General features: G+C 44.0%; 1 protein-coding gene across 1 annotated transcript in view; it reads left to right on the forward strand.

Annotated features, from left to right (window-relative positions):
* The window catches only part of TMPRSS15 (transmembrane serine protease 15), a 1,384,111-nt gene that overhangs the window by 317,952 nt on the left and 1,048,775 nt on the right, over nt 1-17,384 (forward strand). The gene's annotated exons all lie outside the window — the stretch shown is intronic.

Genomic DNA, 17,384 nt, shown 5'->3' on the forward strand with positions numbered 1-17,384 from the left:
TTGGGAACCCTCGCTACACTCAGGATCCTCTGGGTACCCCCTAAGCACACTCCCTCCCTGGGTATATGTCACAAACCTTTCAAAGAAATTCAGAGATCTCCTGAGGTCCCCTTCTACAGGCAGCCCTCTCTCTCTACAGAACCCCTCTAATTCCTCCTGCGTGTAAAACGGCAGGTCCTCTAAATCAAAGGTAAGCCCCATCTTGAAAAGGTACAAATAACTCAAATGTGACAACCACAATACCCAAGCGTGAGAACTGAAAACAGGAAAAATGACCAAAGAGAGAAAGTTAAGAGAAGCCAAACATGTGATGGTCTAAACACAATCCTTGTAGTGAAATAATGAGTCACAATGGTATTGTGCAAGCGCAAGTCCTATCCTCACCGCTGACGACCAATGTTAGAAATGGGGTTTCTGGTTGGCTAGGGTATGCACCTCAGCCAGGCAGAATTTACCCACTCTAATCAGGGCAAGGGAGTTACACGTCCAAGATAACCCCTGCTCACCCCCTTGGTAGCCTGGCGTGAGCAGTCAGGCTTAACCCGGAGGCAATGTGTAAAGCGTTTGCACAACACACACACGTGACGCAATAGCCCCACCACAAAGGAAACACAACACCAGATTATATGAAAATATACTGTATTGTACACAATGCAATTATCAGACCAAACATCACATATCAGTACTATCCTGCTACCTTAGCAGTTGTCAGAACGTTACACATTAGTTACTCTGCCAATTAGCAGTAGTCACACATAACACACATGTTACTCAGTATTCTGCAACATCGGCCTAAAAGCCGAACAATGGGGCCCCGGCGCTCCTCTGCACAAAACGGGGGCCTTCTGTGAGCATTGGGGAACGAGAGGGGCGGCACGCACCCTCTCTGAATTCCTGACGGGCCCCTTCTGGGACCCGGGATCACTTGGGGCCCCCAGGCCTCCACCGGCCCTCTCCAGGGGGGCCCAGGTCAGGGAATTCCTGGGAGTAAGGAGGGGGGCGCCACGCTCCGCCTCCGATTTGTGAACGGGCACATCCGGGGACCCGCGAACTCCTGGGGTCTCCCTGGGCCTCCGTCTGCCCTTCCACGAATGGAGACCCCTTCACAATTGCCCTTGGCCGACGAGGGGGCCCACCAGAGAGCCTGTGGCATGGGCGAGCCTCCGATGAGGCTGCCGCCCCGTCCGCACGCTCAGGGAGAGCCCTCCGGGGCTTGAGCAGGTGAGGGAGAGGCGTCCTCCTCTCCCTCCTGCTCTGACAAAACGCTGGCCCAAGGTCGGGCCGGCCGGTGCCCTGGGGGCACTGATTCTTTCCGCGCTGGTTTTCTTGTGCCCCGGGGGCACTGAGCTGAGCGCGATCCTCGCGCTCCGAAGTAATTAAACAACCCGACTGCGGCGGTGGAGTTCCTGGACCAAAAGTAAAGCGCTTTTCAAAGCGCCAGGACACCTCTAAAGCCCGGGCTGCGGCGGTGATCTTTTTAGCCAGAATCCGGTGCCTTGAAGTGCCTAAGGGCACAGAAGAGTGCTCTCTCAGCGCCAAGGCAGCATTCCCCGTGCAGGGAAAAGTTCAGGGGTCAGGGGCCACGGCACCCTGCCTGTGGGAACAAGGAAGCAGGAAGGAGCACAAGGCTGGTGGGTCCAGATACAGGCCAACACAAGGGGTGCAGATGATGGCAGTTCCTCCTAGTGACCAGGCAGGTCACAGGTTAGCACAGCAGCAGCAGTCCAAAGCGGTTACCTGGTGAGTCCATTCATCAGCGTTCTGTGTCCAGTTTCAAGTTCCAAGAGAGTTAAAATTGTGGGGAAAATTCCCCTGTACTTATATTCAGTTCTTACAGTGTTTTACAATGGTAGGGAGAGGAGGTTCCAGCCAGTAACCACTGGTTCTGGGAGTGCCCCCTCTCTCCTTTCAGCACAGGCTCCACACATCAGTGGGGGGTTAATGACCCTATTGTGTGAGGCCAGGGCACAGTCTTTACAAATGCAGGTGTGCCCCGCCTCTCCCTTCTCTCAGCCAAGGAAGACTATTCAGTATGCAGATGCACCTCTGTGACACCTCCACCCTCCCTGTGTACAGGCTGTCTGAAAAGTATGCACAAAGCCCCAACTGTCACTCTGCCCAGGCGTGGATTGGAGTCAAGCTGCAAAACACCAGAGTCATAAGTACAGATAAATGTGCACTTTCTAGAAGTGGCATTTCTGTGATAGTAATAACAAATACACCCACACCAGTAAGCAGTATTTACTATCACATCACAACCATACCAAACACGCCTACGCTGCCTCTCATAAATCAGACAATACCCCTTACACAAAAGGCAGAGCATTTCTAATGCAATCCTATGAGAAGGCAGCACTCACAGCAGTGAGACACCAAGTTAGGCTGTTTGTCACTACCAGGACAGGCCATGCAATATGGCACATGTCCTGCCTTTCTACATACATGGCACCCTGCCAATAAGGCTAGCTAGGGCATACCTTAGGGGTGACTTACATGTAGTAAAAGGGGAGTCCTGGGCCTGGCAGGTAAGTTTAGATGCCAGGTCCCTGTGGCAGAAAACTGCGCACACAGGCCCTGTGCTAGCAGGCCTGAGACAGGTTTACAAGTCTACTTCAGTGGGTGGCGCAAGCAGCGCTGCAGGCCCACTAGTAGTATTTAATTTACAGGCCCTGGGTATAGAGATACCACTGTACAAGGGACTTATAGGTAAATTAAATATGCCAATTAGGTATAAGCCAATCATACCATCTTTAGATGGGAGAGCACCTGCACTTTAGCACTGGTCAGCAGTGATAAAGTGCTAAGGGTCCTAGAGCCAACAGCGAGAGGTCAGAAAAACCAGGAGGAAGGAGGCAAAAAGACTGGGGATGACCCTGCGTAAGGCAAAAAGTCCAAGAATAGGGATTAATGCTTGATGAATTTCCCTGCTAGACCTAATGTATGTAATTACTTTGACGCAGTTGACTCTGTTACTGATTTGCACTGCAACGTTAGAATGTGTTGTAGTTCAGGCTTTGATTAAATTACGTTTTTTCCGACGCTTTGGACAGCCAGTATTGTTTCTATATGTGTTTCATTTGATTTTGAGATTAATCTACATGACCTTAGCATTGTTTATATAGGGAAATATGTATGCTAACTTTTACTAAAAGGTGTGGTTATTCATGACTGAAAGGTCATGGTGCCTGACAATTACTGACTCCATTGGTTATTACTGTTATTGAGTGCTAATGATTATTGATTATGTACTGGAGCTATGGTAAGAACATCTTAATTGAGAGTCAAAAGGTTCATGGCTATTCGCATCCCCTTGTAAGTTTACTTATTAAGGGTAAACGTGCTAACACCAGCAACACGGTTGCTGGGCTGGAGACAGCCTGCAGAGGCTCCCAGTTTCCCTGGGAGTGCCCTGACTGGTTGCTCCAAGCCAATCCAGATGCTGGTATGAGCAACGTCAGGATTGGTGCAGGTCAGGCTGGGTGCCTGTGCCTGCAGCAGCGATGGAAGAAGATCGCTGCACGGGTGCAAAGCAGGTACGTTTTTTAAATGTATTTTTTAAATTATTGTTTTACTGCACCCTTCACACCCTGGTGCCCCCCGCAATCCCTGCTAAGCCACACGAGCCACTCCTGCATTTGGTATGTGCTCTCCAAGGGAGCACCAGACCTCTCAGGGTGTGGCCACTCATCCTATGCCACTTTCTGGCCCTCACACAATTGTTTTCGAGCTCCACAATCTCCGGTTGCAGCTGGCCACCCACAATTGATCTGCCTAAAACTCTGGTTGTTGCTTGTACCACATAAAGTGATTCTAAGTACATCAACGTCTGGTCCCTCAAGCAGCAGACCTGGTACCTTACACTTCACCTGTGTGATGCACCAAAGCTGTCGGGATGCACGCAATATTTTACAACCCAGAGGAGAAGCATTGGTTGAAAAGCATAGCTATTAGGGAAAATATGTCATCGTAATCTTTTAAACAGCAACTGCCGAATACTGCTCCATTCACTGTTTTTTAAAGTAAGTTGATAAACTATTATACTTTTTTTTATTTTGCCTATGAACGCAGACAATTCGTTGTAAGTTTCGAAGATGCTTTATTTCAACACGAACGAAGAATATATATTTTTTTTTTCTCTAAAATGTTTCTTGATTTACTATGGCTGATGGTTGAGAGAAAGAGTGATTATTGAACTGTTATATAAAAAAACTTGTCTCTTGCTCATTTCATTTCTTCCTCTACTAAATGAAGGGTGAATTTGTGAAGTAGTCAGGTACGGGATTCCAATTTACATTCATTATGCCACACCTGTAAATCCGCAGGTCTCCTACTGAGGATTCATTGGCCATTCTCCATTTCAGACTCCTCGCCATTTTCATCCCCTTAAGTAACTGGCCACGGCTTTGCTAAAGGTTAATAACACTGTATATTTGCATGTAACGAACACGCGACAGTAAAAATGAACTTTCCTTTCAGTCTACACAAAAGTAAACTGTGAGTGTATTGTCTGAACTCACGTAAACATATCATTTTCATATGCGTTCAAGTCTTTGATAGAGGAAATCGTAATTCTCCTCGAGCCTGCTCTGTACGAGTTGGCCAGGAAATCATAACCGATGCTTATAAAAGAAACGAGATGCTGGTCTGTTCTCGAGCCCCGCAGTGCTCGTGACAAAGAGACACAGCATGTCTCTGCTCCCCTGCTGACTGAGATCGCGCGCCGGGTGTCACGAGAACGAACAAGTGCAGGAAACATTTCTGTCTGAGTTAGGGTTCTGCCACTGTTGCCTGGTTGTCAGTGGCTTTGTGTGACCACAAATGGAATAGTCTGCACAAATGCCTCTTTTGAGTGCAAAGAGAACCAGCGCTGTGTGTCACGCCGCAACGCGACGTCCCAGATATTAACACATAATTTGACACATTGACAGATGCAGTTGATGTTACTTGAACACTGAGGGCTCATTATTCACATTTCTTTTAAGTCCATCATTTAATTTATGTGCTCTTGAATTGACAAATGTGCTTATGCTAAAATCAGTCGTACAATTCCTAATGGAAATTGCCATTTGTTTGAGTAAATGGCGAAGCACTTTACAGTGATTTGGAAGCAAGATAAGAAGGCGAATACTGATAATACCTCGTGTGTTCGTACTAGAGCAGCACTCTCTATTTACCAATTTAACTCGAAGCAGAGTCCTCGGAAATTACGTGTCATTGCCTAGCAACCCTCCCACGGGAGCAATGACGTTCAAAATCATTTTAAATTAAAGATATCTATCAATTTAACTACAACCTGTTTCGCATTGAAAAAGAAGGATTATTGTTCTGCCTTTATGACCATCATTAAGGGGCCTTCATTTTTAAAACGGGTTCTGCTATGTTCATTCTAAGATGAAGAACCTATTGAGAGAAATGTTTTGAGAATGAAAAGGAAAGGCTCTGCTGAGAACAAAGGCAGGTTTGCTGCGGAGCTGATCTGGCGCTCATGGTGGGTGACACCTCTGTGCCTGCAGGCGACAGCCTCGTTGGCAATTACTACATTCCTATGCATTTACCTCCTTGGGTATTCAAGGACACTAGAAGGCATCAGGTTATATTGTCAGATAGGTACGAACAGCACGCACACCTGATTCCTGATGGAGACTCTGCAATGCTGTTACCTACGGATGGGAGAATCTACAAAGTCCTGGACCTTGAGGCTTTGCAGAATTTATTTTTCAACTGCACCAGCTTCACAAAATGCCAAACTGGCAATTTAAAATTAAAACTGGGCAACCAATCGGGTCTGTGCTGTAGCGTTAATGTCCCGGGATCAAAGGCATGCAGCTGAACAGCCACTTACTATTCATTGTGTTCAGCCGCACCCTGCCTCCTCTTTCCCCCTTGTCAGAAGTCGAAGGAAGAATATCCAGAAGCGAGAGAAAGAGATCACACGATTCCTAGCGCCGATTATGCTGTTTCCTTTGCCCACCATCAGAAGCAGGCTTGAAATCCAACCGCAGGGCACAGCACTGCTGAATTCTGTATAAGTAATTTTGCTCATTATAACTCAACTACAAGAACAATAGAATGCCCTATGAAGAACAACACGAGTTGGTGAGTACATTTGCAATAGAAGAGATTGCAAAAAATAGGTACTCTTGTACCATAGAACATTGTTGTCCAAGGTAGGTTCAGCTGACCCACATTCCCAGGATATTCATGTAGAATACAATTTCCTTTAATAAATCTTCACAACACTCATTAGAAATTGATCTGGACCTAAATTTGATACCCCTGCATAGAACAGGGATGGAGCTAGTGCATGTAAAGCACTAAGGCCCTGATTTAAGAAAAGTGGTGCTGCATCCATTGCAGTACCACTTTTCTTGCGCCCTTCCGAGCCTCCTAATGCCACCATGTGTGCATCGTATTTAATATATGATGCACCATGGCAGTTGTTAGGAAACTAGCATCAGAATTGTTGCCACTAGTTCGGAGCTTTGCAGGATAAGCGTCAACTGATTTTGTCTTGAAATGTTCCCCATATATATGGTGTAAAGTTGGTGGAGGTATTTTTTCACATATTTTTAACTTTTTGTTAATGTGATGTTCTGTGCGGGATATGTTTTAGTCCTCATATTTTATGATCAGCTTTTTAATGTAGGTGGGCTTTTTTTGATAAGATTTTCTTTTAGGTAGGGATTTCCCAGTTGTAACTTTCTCAGATTCCGGCCTCTGGAATGTGATAACCCTCCAAGAGGTGGTCAACGCACGTTAAAAAGGAGCCATGTGATCAATTAGTTTTGCTTCAAGCCTAAATGTGCTGCTGATTAAAAATGAACTTGATGTGAACAAGTGAAAATCGTGGTAGTCTTTCAATTGCTTTCTTAGTTTTTGTATCACAGCACCTCAAAGAAAAATGGCAAACTCATCTATATCCTTAAATGAACTGCACAAGTAGCTGGTCCTCTCATGTTTGTGGTTTTGTTCCAAAACCAATTTTCCAGATATATTCACTGGTTTTGTGAACAACGTGAGCTACGTGCAAGCCAAATTACCAATATGCCGTTTTTGATCCTTAACAAACTGTCCTTTATTATCTTCGCCTCACTTTGATGTTGTGTTTTCACCTTCAGTTTTACCATAACAAGGAAAAACTGCCTGTCCAAGTACAGTTGGAGAAATTTGTCTGAGCCAATGGTTGAAGAAACAAAGAATTACAATTACATGCAAAAAGACGATTCAAAGCAACCATTGAGTTTGGTATGGCTCGTATGATACAAAGGTACCTGATTTGGTCCTTGCATTGATCACAAGCGGCTATTTTTAATCAATATCATGAGTATCACAAGCGGCTATTTTTAATCAATATCATGAGTATTACAGGTCCTGGAGGGCCTAGAGTTCATTACTTGTGCTGCTCTTATTTGGGGCTGTAGGTCAACCATGTGATTTATCTTTTAATGCCTGTGTTTTAGCCCTGGGCTTGCTGCAACATGTTGAAGCATTGTCACACTGTGTTCCACCCATTTTCCAGTCTCACTTACTTTCTGTGGATCTGCCTTTTAAGAGAGCTATGTAATCATTTTTAGCTCCAATTTGATACCAGGTTTAGGAATGAAGTGCCATTAAACTGGATATCTACCCAGGACCTACACAGAACCATTGTTTGGACATAACACAAGTAACTGGTGTGTCACATTTTCCATTCAGTGATAAACTTACCCATTTCTAAGCGTGAATAAACAGTGATGAGCTCGGTGATCAAACTGGAACCAGGCCTAAAACCCTAGGACACTGAAAGAGGGCAGCTATGCTCAAACTTATTCACAAGGTAAGTTGAAAGCTTAGAAAGCAATTTCAAGTCAATGGGATGTCAAGGTAAGTACAGAAGGAAAACACAACAATACTGCAGGGATTCATTCAGTGAACAACTAAACAAAAGTGAAAAGCTGAAAAAACAAGGAATATCACCAGACATCTGACCTAGTACAGGAAGAGAATTTATGCTGCTATTCCTTCTCGTACCATGGAAACCTTTCCCTAGAACCAGAATTGATTCCATGTAAGTCTAATCTGACCTGGAAGACTACACTCCAGCTATCAGTTTTCCTCAATGTCCATTCATGACATCTTCTGACTTAAAAAAGATGTTGCTGTTTTTTCAGTGTGCCCAGGGGATCTGCTAACCAGCATCTGCTTGAGTCCCCAAAACATGTCAAAATTGGCGATACCCTGATTAGCACATTTACCTTATCTATAACTCCCTAGTATATAGACCAAAATTTACCCAGACCAATAAGTTAACCACCACTAGCCGACTGCAGCACATGATCTGCTATCACTAAATAACAGTGCATAACTTGCCAGCAGTAACGTGACAGTGCAGGGTTAAACTACAAATTCAACCTGACAAAATAACCCCTTTTGACAGGGCTAAACTCTGATTTTAATATTAATAAGTCAACCCTTGGTTTGCCATAAATTATCATAGGGCAAGGATCATGGTATGTACAAGTAGAACATGTACTAGTTTAAATTTAAACATGTCCTTACAATGGAAAGGTCTACAAGACTATTTTCACTGTAGGGTTAGGTAGGAAAATAGGATTAGGTAGGAAAACATTGGGATACTTTATTCAAGTTAACAAAGCTATCCCTGCCTGGGAACTAGATACAAAGTAATTCTTTGCCTTTTTGAGAAAAAAAAAATACACACCAAATTTCTTGGTAAAGTTGGATTTGTAACAAATATTTGCCTGAGATTCCAACTGTCTCCTAGGAGCTGAAATGCTCCTTGATTAGGTGTGAATTGGCTGCCAGAATTTAGGCAAAACACTTTGGCGTGTGGAGATGTCCTGTTCCACTGACATGATGACCATCTAGGCAGTGCTGAGGAACGTAATTATTTTCAAAGGTGCCTGTCTTGTCACAGGCAGATGTAGTTCACACCGGATTCTGCACTCTTTACTGTCCTTCTATACAGCCAGCCATAATCCCAGTGGAAGAGGAGCTACTCCCAGAACCTGTGGGATGGGCACAGGAGATCTACACCTTGGAAGAAAGGTTTTGCTATGTTGAATTCAGGTAGACAGGGGCATTGTGGGTTTGTTTGCAGTAGGGCACACAATAACTGCTGTAAAGTGCATAGGGTTACCCCTGGGAACATTTTCCCTATTGTCCAGGGAGGTGTCAGGAGTCACCCCCACCTGCAGGCTAGTGCCAGGCATAAAATGAAGCATCCCTGGGAAACTTCTACAAAACACTAGTGGACCGTGAAAGACAGGAGAAAAACTGCAGCTGCTGTTGTGACCTGTTTGGAGAACTATAAGTGTTGGACTTGCTCCCACTTGCACCCATGGCAAAGAAGTGGACTCCAGTAGTCAGTTGTCTGACTTCCAGTTAAGCTATAGGGACACTAAATTCATACGAAGCCCACATTTCTGGTGTGGCCCAGCTGACCAGTTCTACTGGATCTTTGCTGGGTCCAGCTGGTAGCCTCTCTTGGAGTGAGTCCTGACCTCAAAGCACTGTTCCTAAGGTCCTTGAACCCTTGGCTGGTGTCAGTGTGCATTCCCCCTGCCTAACTCTAAAGCTGGAAGACAATAGGAGACCAGGACCAACCTGCTAAGTCCAGCTGATGAGAGTACATCATTGGTGGGCTTGGCTTCACTGCAGCTCCCGCTACTTTGTCCTCTGCAGCAGCAAATCTAATTCAGCGGACCCTACTTGCATCTGATGACATCATAACCCCTCCTGCTACCGCCTGCAGCCTTGTCCCACTGAAGCAATCCAACTTCCAGAAAAGAGTCCAGGTCCGAAGGTGGAAGTCTTCACTGGACCTGATTCCAAGTTATATCTGAATGCTGTTAAAGTCTTCCTGGGTGCATACTCTGAACCTTTACATTTCTGACCTTTCTCATCTTCAACAGCTGATTCAATACTCAGCCTTTATCATTCTATTATCAATGAACCCCACTTTGAATTCAGTCTGCATCCTTGATCATCTGAGGACTCTCTTTGACCTGGACCAATCTGGTTCTTGTGTCCAACTCACCCTCCATCTTGGGCAGCCCTAAAACTACCTAGTTTGATCTGTTGCCCTCTGTTTGCAATTTACTCTTTGTGGCTATACTTTTATTTAAAACTGTAATGATCCTTATTTCCAGTTCCCTTTTTTTGGATTTGTCATTTGGTGTTCTTTTGCTCATTAAAATGCTCTCCATTTTGTTTTGTGTTGTGGTTTTTTTTGAACCCTTTTGGTACTTTTAAATGTTTTACTCATTTTCTTAAGTTAAACCAGTCTGCTAGGTGCTATGGGTGTCAGCGGTTGAGCACAGGAATTAATGACTTAAACTCTTACTTGACCTAACAAGAATATTTACATTATTACTGGTGGTATGCTTCCATCCACCCCAATTATTAATCCACTTTCTCATATAAAGCAATAAAGCATTCCTGTAAAACTTGACATTTGTCCATTATCTGAGGAAAAATGCTACACTTGACTCTTGAAGTTTTCTAATCTTTATGATGTGATAACTGGCAGGTGCCTACATAGTGCTGGGCACTGTGTGTCTGTGGTGCAGATGAACACAGGTACAACAAAGTCAAGCCCTTCTGTGCCCATTCATGCAAGTTCATGCTGCTAGCATTGAGTCTCATTTTGCCCAGTGATACTCATTTAAAGATATTTTGCAGCTAGCTAAGATATCCTCCTCTCAGACCTTACTCATGTTGAACACATTAACTCTCTTGCCACTTGCAATGGCCCAAAAGGCACAGGCAATCAGGATATGAGGACCTGAACACAGGCCCAAAAAGGGCTGGTCTGAACTGAAGGCAAACTAATGCCTTCTAACTTGTTAAATACAGATAAGAGTCTTGGGAGGCTAGACTTTCTCTCTATTAATGAACATGGCTTGGGGACAGCTAACAATCTGTCAGTGTGATTGTGGGTCCTCCAGAGTACAGGAACCTGTGAATAAATAGATAGCATAGAATCAGTGATTGGCTAATATTCAGGCCTCCCTATTGCCTCTAATTTTATATGTGATGTACCAAAGAACTTGGTTTGCCCAATCCCATTTTCTGACTTACCTACCCCAGACGCCAAGTCATACTGACATGGTAATTTTAACGATTAAGTCAATGAGGTCCTCTCATGGTTATCCAACCTCATGGTACAAAAGCAACTTCAGTCTCCAAGTCAGTGACCCATCTGGTCTACTCAGCAATAGACTGATGTCTAACCTACCAACACTTAACTCTATCTGCTATTATCTTTGCCCTTATCATCTTACACATTTTGTGCTCTAATCACAAAATCATGAACTTTCTATGAAGTAGTTCAATGGCCTTGTAGCATCAAAAGTAAGACACAGAATCCAAGACCTATATAAAATTGGAAACATGTTGGACGTTAACACTGCTCAGACCAATCTCACCCTTGACAATTTGTCTATTAACATGACAGAGGACTCAACTGCACTTTTTGCCAAATAACTACCAAGCTGATCCATGCTGCAACAATCAGTCAGATCCTTGAGCCACAGATAACTGGCAACTAGCCAGGAATCAAGCATGTGTGGTAGCATTTTCTATATGTGCAATTTTGGGTGATACATTACTTCAGAATATTAATGATGTTTATGATGAATATAGTTGTGACCAATTAATTATTATTGTTGCACTCAAATTTTCTTTTTAGGTATTTAGAAGTGTGTTTGAGCTAGAATACATGAGGTAGGTCCTTGGCTGACTTGGATTAGAACAATAAACTACGAGAATGGTAGAACTGCTAAGTATGTCTTGATGGAGCTTGAAATTAAGTAGTGTCCCTCGTGTCACAAAGGACATCAGAATTTAACAATATATAATTTACTTGATTCAGAGCATCAACAGTTTTAATATGGAAAGTTGCACTGACATGTTCATAAATTTGCCTTGTTATAATGCAGATCTTGACTTAGGTGGGTTTTGAATTTAATTGAATGTTATTAGATTAAAAGTGGTATTAAAATGTAATGTAGACTCAGATTAACATGATATTGAATTTCTAATGATTAATGAATTCAAAAATGCGTGCAAAAACTACCATTCAATAGAGTGCAACTTGATGTCATGGAATTGCCAGTGTGCAATGGGCTGAAATACATTTTAATTGTGCTTTTAGTTTTGGTTTGTGTCTTTTCCCATTGGGTCAAGGCTAATTGCGAAATGATAGCCCCACAGAAGCAAAGCTGTTCTTTAGGGAGTTAATACATCGATTTGGCTTCCCAACTTCTTTGGAATGTGACCAAGGAACTAATTGTAGCAGGGAAATCCTTAAATTGTTGTGTTCAACTTTACAGACTGAGCAAAAACAGCATTGCAGTTACAGACCAGAAGCTTGAATACTTGCAGAAGAGATTAATGGAACAATGAAATCCAGGATGGCGAAAGTATGCACATCAACCACTTTGAAGTGGCCACATGTATTGCCTCTTGTCTTAATAAGTGTATGCAGTACACCTGATCGAAAAAACAGGATTGTCCCAGCATGAAATCTTCATGGGGCATGCTATGAGATTGCCAGCAGTGCCTCCAAATGCGCTTCTGAGCATTACAGATGACTTGGTGCTGGATTACTGTAAAGGACTGGCTGACATAGTTTGTTCTTTGTCTTGTTAGGTTGGAGAAGTCACTGCATAGCTGCAGCAGGAGCTTTACCACGACCTGAACCCTGGAGTCTGGGTGATGCTTAACAAGCATGTGAGAAAAACATGCTTGGAACTGCTTTGGAAAGGGTCTAATCATGTTGTTTTGGTAACCAGTACAGCTGTGAAGTGGTCTCCCGAACTGGGTACATTCAAGCCACACTCGCAAAGTTCCAGGGCCCCTTGCTGAAAGAGTACCCACTCTCTCTCGAAGGGTCGGTACAGTGAGTATGAGCGGTCAGGTCAGCCAAGCTGTGGGGACTAGAAAAGTGACTGTTTCAGAGCAAATACAGTCTGGTGTGATTCTGAGTAAGTCAAGAGCTGTGGATGGTACAGAAGAGGAGAGACAAAGTCAGTTGGCTCACGCTACCTCAGATGCAGTTGGAAAACCAATTGTGCCAGAGAAAAGAGTTGTACACAAGATCATTGGCCCAAGAAGCACCCAGAGTAAACAGTAAAAGTGCTTCCTACCACTGCTGAAGTGACTGAGGAATCGAGCCAGAGTGACAGTGACTCAGAAGGTTGTGCAGAGAAGAGAAAAAGAGTGCAAGTTGAAGATATTTGACACCTGAATAGACATACTTTGCAGCAAATGATTGGGAGTAGGAATCTGTTACCTTTTGTGCTAACTATTCGGCTCCAACTGCATATTTAGGAAACTGAAATTGCATTTTGTTAGAAATGGGGTCTTTGCTTGACAGTCAGGTTACCCCCTGTTCAAGCAAGGACCACTCACTCTAGTCAGGGTAAAAGAGAATCACCCTCAGCCAACCCCTGCTTACCCCCTTGGTAGGTTAGCAGAGCAGTAGGCTTAACTTCAGAGTGCTAGGTGTAAAGTATTTATACCAACACACACAGTAACTTAATGAAAACACTACAAAATGACACAACACCAGTTTAGAAACATAGGAATTATTTATCTAAACAAAACAAGACCAAAACAAAAAAAAAATCCACAATGCACAAGTCAAGTTATCAATTAAAAATCAAAAAGAATCTTTAAGTAGTTTTAAACACACACTAACGCTGTCAGCGTGAAAAATTACCTTGGGTGCATCAAAAATAACCCCGCACGGGCGAGTGCATGTCAAAAAGGGCTTTTGAGGCGTTGATTCCACTCACGAACGGGACCGTGCGTCGTTTCTCCTTTCGCTGGGTTGGTCGTGTCGTTTCTTCTCTCCGCAGGAGAGCGATGCGTCGATCCGGTCAGCACTCTCAGGTCCGGGCAGGCCTTGGGTTGCTTTTCCACGCACAGCGGTACTTGAGTCAGAAATCCAGCCGCACGATGATCCAAAAACCCCAGAGGGGGTGTTGCGATCTCCCAACCTCCGTCTGCGATGCTGCGCATCATTTCTCCTTCTCTGTGCATCGATTCTTCAGTCGTGTTTCCTGCAAGAGTTGTTTCTCAGCTGCGGAGCCAGTGGCACGTCGTTTCTTCAGCCGCAGATCGGAGTTGCATCGATCTTTTATCCGCACAGCGCTCTGTGAGTGGATTTCCTTGTCTTTAGGCCGCCGGCTTCTACTTTCAGGATCCCAGGAAATGGATGGGCACCACAGGGCAGAGTAGGAGTCTCTCCAGAGACTCCAGGTGCTGGCAGAGAGAAGTCTTTGCTGTCCCTGAGACTTCAAACAACAGGAGTCAAGCTCTAAATCAAGCCCTTGGAGATTTCTTCTCAAGATGGAAGGCACACAAAGTCCAGTCTTTGCCCTCTTACTTTGGTAGAAGTAGCAACTGCAGGATAGCTCCACAAAGCACAGTCACAGGCAGGGCAGCCCGTCTTCATTAGCTCTTTAGCTCTTCTCCAAGCAGGAGTTCCTCTTGTTTCCAGAAGAGTTTCTAAAGTCTGTGGTTTTGGGTGCACGTCTTATACCCAATTTCTCCTTTGAAGCAGGTCTACTTCAAAGCAAAGTCTCTTGTGAATGTGAAATCCTGCCCTGCCCAGGCCAGGCCCAAGACACTCACCAAGGGGTTGGAGACTGCAATGTGTGAGGACAGGCACAGCCCTTTCAGGTGTGAGTGACCACTCCTCCCCTCCCTCCTAGCACAGATGGCTCATCAAGATGTGTAGGCTACACCCCAGCTCCCTTTGTGTCACTGTCTAGTGTGAGGTGCAACCAGCCCAACTGTCAAACTGACCCAGACAGGGAATCCACAAACAGGTAGAGTCACAGAAATGGTATAAGCAAGAAAATGCTAACTTTCTAAAAGTGGCATTTTCAAACGCACAATTTTAAAATCAACTTTATTAAAGGATGTATTTTCAAATTGTGAGCTCAGAGACCCCAAACTCCACAAGTCCATCCACTCCCAAAGGGAATCTACATTTTAATCAGATTTAAAGGTAGCCCCCATGTTAACCTATGAGATGGACAGGCCTTGCAACAATGAAAAATGAATTGAGCAATATTTCACTGTCAGGACATATAAAACACATTACTATGGGGGTAATTACAACTTTGGAGGAGGTGTTAATCCGTCCCAAAAGTGATGGTAAAGTGACGGATATACCACCAGCCGTATTACGAGTTCCATAGGATATAATAGACTCGTAATACGGCTGGTGGTATATCCGTCACTTTACCGTCACTTTTGGAACGGATTAACACCTCCTCCAAAGTTGTAATAACCCCCTATATGTCCTACCTTAACCATACACTGCACCCTGCCCTTGGGGCTACCTAGGGCCTACCTTAGGGGTGCCATATATGTAAGAAAAGGGAAGGTTTAGGCCTGGCAAGTGGTTACACTTGCCAAGCCAAATTTTTAGTTAAAACTGCACACACAGGCACTGCAATGGCAGGTCTGAGACATGATTACAGGGCTACTTATGTGGGTGGCACAACCAGTGCTGCAAGCCCACTAGTAGCATTTGATTTACAGGACCTGATACCTCTGGTGCATTTTACTAGGGACTTACTAGTAAATCAAATATGCCAATCATGGATAAGCCAATTACATACACATTTTGTAAAGGAGCACTTGCACTTTAGCACTGGTTAGCAGTGGTAAAGTGCCCAGAGTAACAAAACCAGCAAAATCAGAGTCCAGCACACATCAACAACCTGGGGAACAGAGGAAAAAATTGAAGGGAAACCACGCCAAGGATGAAAAGTCTATCACATTTGAACTGAACTTTGAAATCCCATTGCAGCTTGATGAACAAAGACATTGAGGGCCTGATTACGACCTTGGTGGATGGGATACTCTGTAACATAAGTGACATATCTCCTGTCTGCCATATTCAAAATTCAATTATATCCTATGGAACTTGTAAAACAGTGGGCGGGATATCCGTCACTTTTGTGAAGGAGTAGCCCACCTGCCAAGGTCATAATCAGGCCCTATGTGTTGGCCGTGATCATTAGTGATTATTGTCATAGGACTCTCATTATTGAAATGTGACTGCTGGATTCAGGGTGGCAGCACCACCACCGCTTGTGGGTGACTGAGTCAATTTCACACTGTCATGGCAGCTGTCAGACCAACCCTTTCAGCTACCTAGAAGCCCCTCACCTAAACAAAGAAAGCAAAGGTGATTTGTAGCACCATGATGCATGACACTCAGTGACCACTCAGGGAAATTGCGGTCCACAAATATCACCCCTTCCTCTTGTTAGCAACTGTCCCATGCACACACGTAGGCCAAAGAAAAGATGCAGGATGGGTTTCAATACATTTATTGAAAAGACTGCAATCTACCATTAAACATATGACCTGCAGTGATTAGGGCAATGGGACATAACAAGATTACGATTGTTATGACCAACAAGAAGAAAAACAAACAACCTAAGCATATTGGAATGACATATACATAGGAATCCTACCTAACCCCTAACTCCTAGCGAGAGCATAGCAGCAATAGCCCAATCTGTCTGTACTTAGCCCACGAGAGAAGAAACCACCCTCATTACCTGAGAATGAGGGTCTTTCTGCCACCTTCTTGGCTGATTGTAGAGACAGGGCTGAGGTCAGCAGTAAAATGACATACATCGTGGATGGATGTCCTGGCCAGAATGACCTCCCTCCCTTGGCCAGTATGCTGTTTTGTTTGTATTATGGGCAATAGGCTTGACATGGGCATGTGCCTAAACGTCAGACTGTTTATGTACTCTTGTGGCAACAATACTAGATAGATTATCATGTACTGGTCTTGTCAGCCGTGGGTATTGGCACATGGTAAAATGTCATGAACAACAATAATAGCAATGCTTTTGCAGAATCCCAGCTGAAAAGAAAAAGTAAAACATTTCAGTTGGAAAGCAGGCAGACTAAAATAAATAAATGAAATTAGAGCATATATCTGAGTAAAAGGGCTCAGACTGCAGGCCTAAGCTAATCTAAAATATGTGTGCCCAAGAATGGTGTGAATATGAACTAACACAACACCCTCCCTATTGTTGGGACAAGAGTGCAAGTTGAAGACCTAAAACCATAAAGGTCTAAAACTAAAACACTAAAGCATATTAGATTTACATAAAAGCGCTAAAAATGACAAAGGTGACAAGCAAGACAGGCCAAAAAGCAGACCAATTTTAAGGCCAATTTAGTATTTGAACCAAAAATGACAATGATCAAATTTCAACTATAATGAGGGTCCTGAAGAAAATCTCTGATGTCATCAATGGTGATGGAAGCCAAAAAGGATTCCACTGCGGCGGGCAATACCTTGACCAGCACATTAACTTAAGGGTCCATGGAGCATA

This window comes from Pleurodeles waltl, chromosome 8 (genome assembly GCF_031143425.1).
Source record: "Pleurodeles waltl isolate 20211129_DDA chromosome 8, aPleWal1.hap1.20221129, whole genome shotgun sequence".
Lineage (NCBI taxonomy): Eukaryota > Metazoa > Chordata > Amphibia > Caudata > Salamandridae > Pleurodeles > Pleurodeles waltl.